Here is a 7,290-nt window from a genome sequence, read left to right on the forward strand (position 1 = left end):
AGGGGAGCACGGAGATGACATCATCTCTCACTGCCCTGCATCCCTCCAGTTCCGCCCTCACTGTGTAGGAAGCTGTGTGCAGCAGAGAGATTGCAGAAAAGTGACACAGTAGGTGACAATCCGCAATGTGTGGCAGGCTACGTGGCAATCCGCAATGTGTGGCAGACTACGTGGCAAGTGGCAATCCGCAATCTGTGGCAGGTGACGTGGCAAGTGACAATCCGCAATGTGTGGCAGGCAATGTGGCAAGTGACAATCCGCAATGTGTGGCAGGCTACGTGGCAATCCGCAATGTGTGGCAGACTACGTGGCAAGTGGCAATCCGCAATCTGTGGCAGGTGACGTGGCAAGTGACAATCCGCAATGTGTGGCAGGCAATGTGGCAAGTGACAATCCGCAATGTGTGGCAGGTGACGTGGCAAGTGGCAATCCGCAATGTGTGGCAGGCAATGTGGCAAGTGACAATCCGCAATGTGTGGCAGGTGACGTGGCAAGTGGCAATCCGCAATGTGTGGCAGGCAACGTGGCAAGTGACAATCCGCAATGTGTGGCAGGTGACGTGGCAAGTGGCAATCCGCAATGTGTGGCAGGCAACGTGGCAAGTGACAATCCGCAATGTGTGGCAGGTGACGTGGCAAGTGGCAATCCGCAATGTGTGGCAGGCTACGTGGCAAGTGGCAATCCGCAATGTGTGGCAGGCAACGTGGCAAGTGACAATCCGCAATGTGTGGCAGGTGACGTGGCAAGTGGCAATCCGCAATGTGTGGCAGACTACGTGGCAAGTGGCAATCCGCAATCTGTGGCAGGTGACGTGGCAAGTGACAATCCGCAATGTGTGGCAGGCAATGTGGCAAGTGACAATCCGCAATGTGTGGCAGGCTACGTGGCAATCCGCAATGTGTGGCAGACTACGTGGCAAGTGGCAATCCGCAATCTGTGGCAGGTGACGTGGCAAGTGACAATCCGCAATGTGTGGCAGGCAATGTGGCAAGTGACAATCCGCAATGTGTGGCAGGTGACGTGGCAAGTGGCAATCCGCAATGTGTGGCAGGCAATGTGGCAAGTGACAATCCGCAATGTGTGGCAGGTGACGTGGCAAGTGGCAATCCGCAATGTGTGGCAGGCAACGTGGCAAGTGACAATCCGCAATGTGTGGCAGGTGACGTGGCAAGTGGCAATCCGCAATGTGTGGCAGGCAACATGGCAAGTGACAATCCGCAATGTGTGGCAGGTGACGTGGCAAGTGGCAATCCGCAATGTGTGGCAGGCTACGTGGCAAGTGGCAATCCGCAATGTGTTCAGGCAACGTGGCAAGTGACAATCCGCAATGTGTGGCAGGTGACGTGGCAAGTGGCAATCCGCAATGTGTGGCAGGCAACGTGGCAAGTGACAATCCGCAATGTGTGGCAGGCTACGTGGCAAGTGGCAATCCGCAATGTGTGGCAGGCAACGTGGCAAGTGACAATCCGCAATGTGTGGCAAGTGACGTGGCAAGTGGCAATCCGCAATGTGTGGCAGGCAACGTGGCAAGTGACAATCCGCAATGTGTGGCAGGTGACGTGGCAAGTGGCAATCCGCAATGTGTGGCAGGCTACGTGGCAATCCGCATCTGGTGGCAGGCGAGGTGGCAAGTGACAATCCGCAATGTGTGGCAGGCAACGTGGCAAGTGACAATCCGCAATGTGTGGCAGGTGACGTGGCAAGTAACAATCCGCATTTGGTGACAAGTGACGTGGCAAGTGACAATCCACATTTGGTGGCAGGCGACATGGCAAGTGACATCCTCAGGGCTCCCACTGATTCTGCATTATGGTGAGTTGAACCATTTAATTTTATATTACAATGTATTAATAGAAATAATGCGCTTCAATCATCCTGACACCATAACAACCATGGTGCCGTAATGATTGAAGCACAAATACCAGCCATTTCCCATATAAATTGCCCCCAAAAAAACATATTTTATAGCAGTGCCCCTCCCGAGATTAGACTCTGGATCCGCCCCTGGTCTGACAGTGGGAATCTCGTCGGCAACAGCACATTCACTCACTCGGATGCCATTCTTTGAACTATTTTTGACTGACACAATTTTTTTAACTTTGTTAGCACTTGTTAGATCTGTTTTGCACCGTATGGACTGTCAGCACTTTTTACAGACTTTATATGCTATTTGTTTGATTTTACTCATTCACTAAGAGGTTTTGCGCATTATCTGCATTGTTTGCACAATTTTTATTCATATGTTATGTACAACTATATAGATCAGACCAAAATGAGGGACAAATGAGGAGGAAAGAGGGACAGAAGTACATTATTCCAAATCAGAGACAGTCCCTTGAAAACAGGGACAGTTGAGAGCTATGCAAAAATGCCCAGATAAACTTGCAGTCCCCCAGGGGCTCTCGATCTTTTCCAGACTACACTTACATCTCTTCCTCATAAGCAGCCAATGACATAAACCAAGAGAGGTTTCATAGTACAGTAATTTATTCCATCAATAAAATCCATAAAAAAGCATATATTGGACTCACATATATTAGTGCCATGATTAGGCACCAATATAAACATCTTTTTGGACTATAATCCTCATTGCCCCACAATTCACTGGTACCCTGGAAGTGACATCACAGGACCCGGATGTGACAGCTGTATTCCAGCCTCAATGCGTTTCACTATACAGCGTCCTCCGGAAGCTATTACCATACCATACTGCCTTAGACCCAGTCTGTCCAGACAGTATGATCACCTTCAGACTTGGCACCATCCACAGGCAGCTTAAGACCTATTGCTGAGTTTTTTTACTGATCTGAAATGAGATGCATTGTTGTCTATGGGACATTACACACAGAGTAAAGATCGGTAATACAGCGTTGAGGACAGAGCAGTAAAACAAGAATAAAAAATGTTTAATTTGAGTGCAGTAATTTACTCATTTGTTTAATCATTTTGGTCCCTTGCACAAGGGCGTCATATAAATGAGAATATTACAATACTGGCAAGAACAATTTTTCTTGTCTATACACGTAGTAATAATCAATAAATTATGACTCCCATTTGCAAAAGGCCTAACTCCTTAGTAAGACACAGAAGTTGAATCCAATGCAAGTACAAAGGATGCTTTTGATATTGAAGACAATGACTTTCCTAAGCCCTGTCTCTGTGAAGAACTAGCACTAACAGAGATCATGAAAAAAAAAACAGGGAGGGTTAAGCTAGGACTGAACTAACAAAAAACAGAAAGAGAGGACAAAGGGGGATACGAAATGTCATAAGTAAACCATTTGCAGTGGCCCTAAACCACCACTAGATGTCAGCATACAAACAATAGTAACCCAATACAGTTCAAGAACAGAAAAAATACATATATGTGGGGCAGAATACCCTCCACCTGAAATATTTAGATGTCACTATAACATATGAAAATTATAAGTTCATGAAGAATTGCTTTTCCTCAGACCTGAAAAAGAACAAGAGAGTGAAAACATGCAAAACAGATATACAGAAGTCTATTATGAAAAGCGGGGGATCCTGTGAGCTACTATGTATACTGTATATACAGAACTACTCAATCTTAGTTAAAGCTGCAGGCACTAATCACTATCTCATAACAATGGGGAAGGGGCAAAAGCCCCATACACACTATCAGTTTTTCTGCTGAGTTTTTCCTTCAGATTTACCAAAACCATATAATATGAGGTCAAACCTTAGGAGTTTCAATTTCTATGCAATCAGGCAGGCCCTTCCACTACATGGTTTTGGTAAACCTGAAGGAAAAACTCAGCAGAAAAACTGATAGTGTGTATGGGGCTAAAGACAGTGACAGCACCCAGACCAATTGTGGAGCCAGTTGCCTGCAGTGTGCGTTGATGGCTTTTGCAAACAAACGGAATCATTACAAAGGAGTCAGTTGCATGTATAGCCTGGTGCACTGGAAGCGCCAGGAATGTGTGAGTGCCTCAAATATGTTTTAACATAACAATGGGGGAAGGGGCAAAGACAGTGACAGCACCCAGACCAATCGTGGAGCCAGTTGCCTGCAGTGTGTGTTGATGGCTTGTGCAAACAAACAGAATCATTACAAAGGAGTCAGTTGCGTATCTAGCCTGGTGCACTGGAAGCACCAGTTAATGTGTGAGTACCTCAAATATGTTTTAAATAAAGTGGTTGTTTTAAGGATATAAGAACTATTGAGATTTCTTTGCATATGAGATCTGGATACCATCATTGGTGTGTGGCGACATGGCAAGGAGTTACTATCGGGGCTACACAGGAAATCTTTGCTCTAGCCCAGGAGTGGCCAAAAGGCCTATTTTTACCAAGCTTAATTGCAAGATCCCATTGCTGAAAGTGAGAGTTCATCTGAAGGGGGGGTGCTGTTTGTATACCAGAGCACTACAAAGGAAGGTGGATTGAGAAGCACCTATAAAGGATGGTGATTGACAAATAGGATGAGCATCACAGGTATTATGAACTGCACCGTTGATGACTATATTTTAATTTGATCAATGCATGTTTTTAAATGCACTGGTTGAGCATGGACTCAATGTTTTACATGCGAACAAAAATAATTTTTGGGATTTATGTAGAGTGACACAATTAGACACATTTAACGCTTTGTATTATTTTGATTTTACTTTTATTGTAGCATTTTTTTGATAGCGCGGCACAAGTCAATATTGTTATATGCATAATCTCTAAGCAATAGAAGTAGAAAGGTTCCACTAGATGGCACAAAGGAATTCTGGATGGTTTTGTCCTCAAGGGGCTCTGCTTTCAAAATCTGAAGTGCAGAATGTTCTTGTCTAAAGACTGGGGTAGAAGACTTGGAGGCATTTCTTAGACCACTGGCTGCTAGCAAGATTACAGGCAGTCCCCAAGTCACAGACATCTGACTTACATACATCTCTTACTTACAAACAGAGGGAGACAGCAGGAAGTGAGAGGAAATCCTGTAAGAGTAATCATGGGTAAAAGGTGTCTCCACTGAAGCCTTATGCCCAATTCTTCTTTCCAACTCAACATTTTTAAAATCCAATAGTCACAGGGACATAAAGTGAGGTGAAATCTTCTGAACAGGAGCACAGACAGCAAAACAAACATTACATGGGTGTTTACCCTTCCCTATGCTATCCAAAAAAACATAAAAACATTTTTTTTTGTCTGGAGTCACACCTTTTTACCTGTTACAAATTACATACCCATTCAACTTAACAACAAAACTAAAGTACCTATCTTGTTTATAACCCAGCGACAGCCCTTACTGGGACATTGCTTGAGCTGTAGGCCATTTCAGATTGGATCTTGAAAAATAAATCTGTAGATAAACTGCAGCTTAGGCCAATATTCCATTGCAGCAATGAAGAATCAAAGTCTTTGGTATCTTTGGGGATTTCTCTGAAAAGAGATTTAACCGCTAAAATACGGAAAGGTTTCTTCGCAGTAAGAACTGTGAAAATGTGAAATAGACACCCTCAAGAGAGGGTTCTGACCAGCTCAGTCAGCTCAGTCAGCTGCTTGCTTTAAAAAAGGCCTGGGTTCTTTCTTAAATGTACATAATATAACTGGGTACTAACATTTAGAAGTAAAGTTGATCCAGGAAATATCCAATTGCCCCTCGGGGGATCAGAAAGGAATCTTTTGCCCTGCTGTAGCAAATTGGATCATGCTGTGCTGGGGTTTTTTGCCTTCCTCTGGATCAACTGTGGGTATAGCATTGTGTATATTGGGATTGTATGATTTTTTTTCCCTTTTATTGGTTGAACTGGATTGACATGTGTCTTTTTTCAACCTGACTAACTATGTAACTCTTTGTGAAGGGACAATGCTGGTTTGGAGTTGTCAGGTGTAGTTTAATCGATGACAGGACTAACCTGAGGTTGCAGCTGGTTCATAGTAAGCAACTTTTAGGTCTCTACTGATATAGATGCTGATTAGTAATGAGTAGAACTGCCCTGGGTCAAGCTAAGAAGTTAGAATGCTGAACTCGAACACCACTGAAATCAATGGCAGCCAAATTAGAAATTTCAATTTTCTTGACTAATAGGCAAGTGGATGTAAAAAGTAGCATTAGAAGTGGGCACTGCCCTGTGGAACATGTACCAGTGCAAAAAGAAAATTTTAAAAATCCATTCGGCCAGGAGAAGATTTGTTTCGAATGGTTAAAGTAGAGCAATTGCCAGCAAATACTTTGGAATCTGTCCTGACCATTGTCTTTGTTCTTAAACATAAAGCATACAGACCCTTCAAGGGTCTGGTATTTATTTTGGGGGGACATTTGGAGCGGTCTGTGTGCTGTAATTTTCCAGCTATTTAAAATGTACCAATGCATAGAGCTCCCCCCCCCCCCCCCCCACCAAAAAAAATAAAATATAAATCAAACTAGCTCTTTGAGTACCTCACACACACAAAAAAAATGTGCTAGCGGATGTGAATTCAAGTTTGGGTGGAAAAAAAAAATCCAGCATATTTTAAGGATAAATTAATATACACGTATGCATAAGGCATAAATAGAAATACACATGTAAAAACTAAAAATAAATGAGGTATGCTGTGAGAATGGGGACTCTTAAACTTAGAGTAGGGTTTTCTCAAATATGACTGCAAAAATTGAAATTTCTTTTGAAGCTGCAGTAATATATACAGTATCTCACAAAAGTGAGTACACTCCTCACATTTTTGTAAATATTTTAGTATATCTTTTCATGTCATAACACTGAATAAATTACACTTTGCTACAATGTGTGAGCTTGTATAAAAGTGTAAATTCGCTGTGATCACAAAATAACTCAACACACAGCCATTAATGTCTAAATCGCTGGAAACAAAAGTGAGTACACCCCTAAGTGAAAATGTCCAAAGTGGGCCTAATTAGCCATTTTTCCTCCCCGATGTCATGTGACTCATTAGCATTACAAAGTCTCAGGTGTGAATCGGGAGCAAGTGTGTTAAATTTGGTGTTATTGCTCTACATTGCATCGAATTGGTCTGCATGGCTGTCGTCCCAGAAGGAAGTCTCTTCTACAGGTGATGCACAAGAAACCCCGCAAACAGTTTGCTAAGGACAAGCAGACTAAGGAAATGGATTACTCGAATCATGTCCTGTGGTCTGTTGAGACCAAGATAAACGTATTTGGTTCAGATGGTGTCAAGCGTGTGTGGCGGGAACCAGGTGAGGAGTACAAAGACAAGTATGTCTTGCCTACAATCAAGCATGGTGGTGGGAGTGTCAATGTCTGGGGCTGCATGAGTGCTGCCAGCACTGGGGAGCTACAGTTCATTGAGGGAACCATG

The sequence above is a fragment of the Lithobates pipiens genome, unplaced genomic scaffold, assembly GCF_037356315.1.
Source record: "Lithobates pipiens isolate NorthernLeopardFrog02 unplaced genomic scaffold, aLitPip1_a1.2 Scaffold_18, whole genome shotgun sequence".
NCBI classification, from domain to species: domain Eukaryota; kingdom Metazoa; phylum Chordata; class Amphibia; order Anura; family Ranidae; genus Lithobates; species Lithobates pipiens.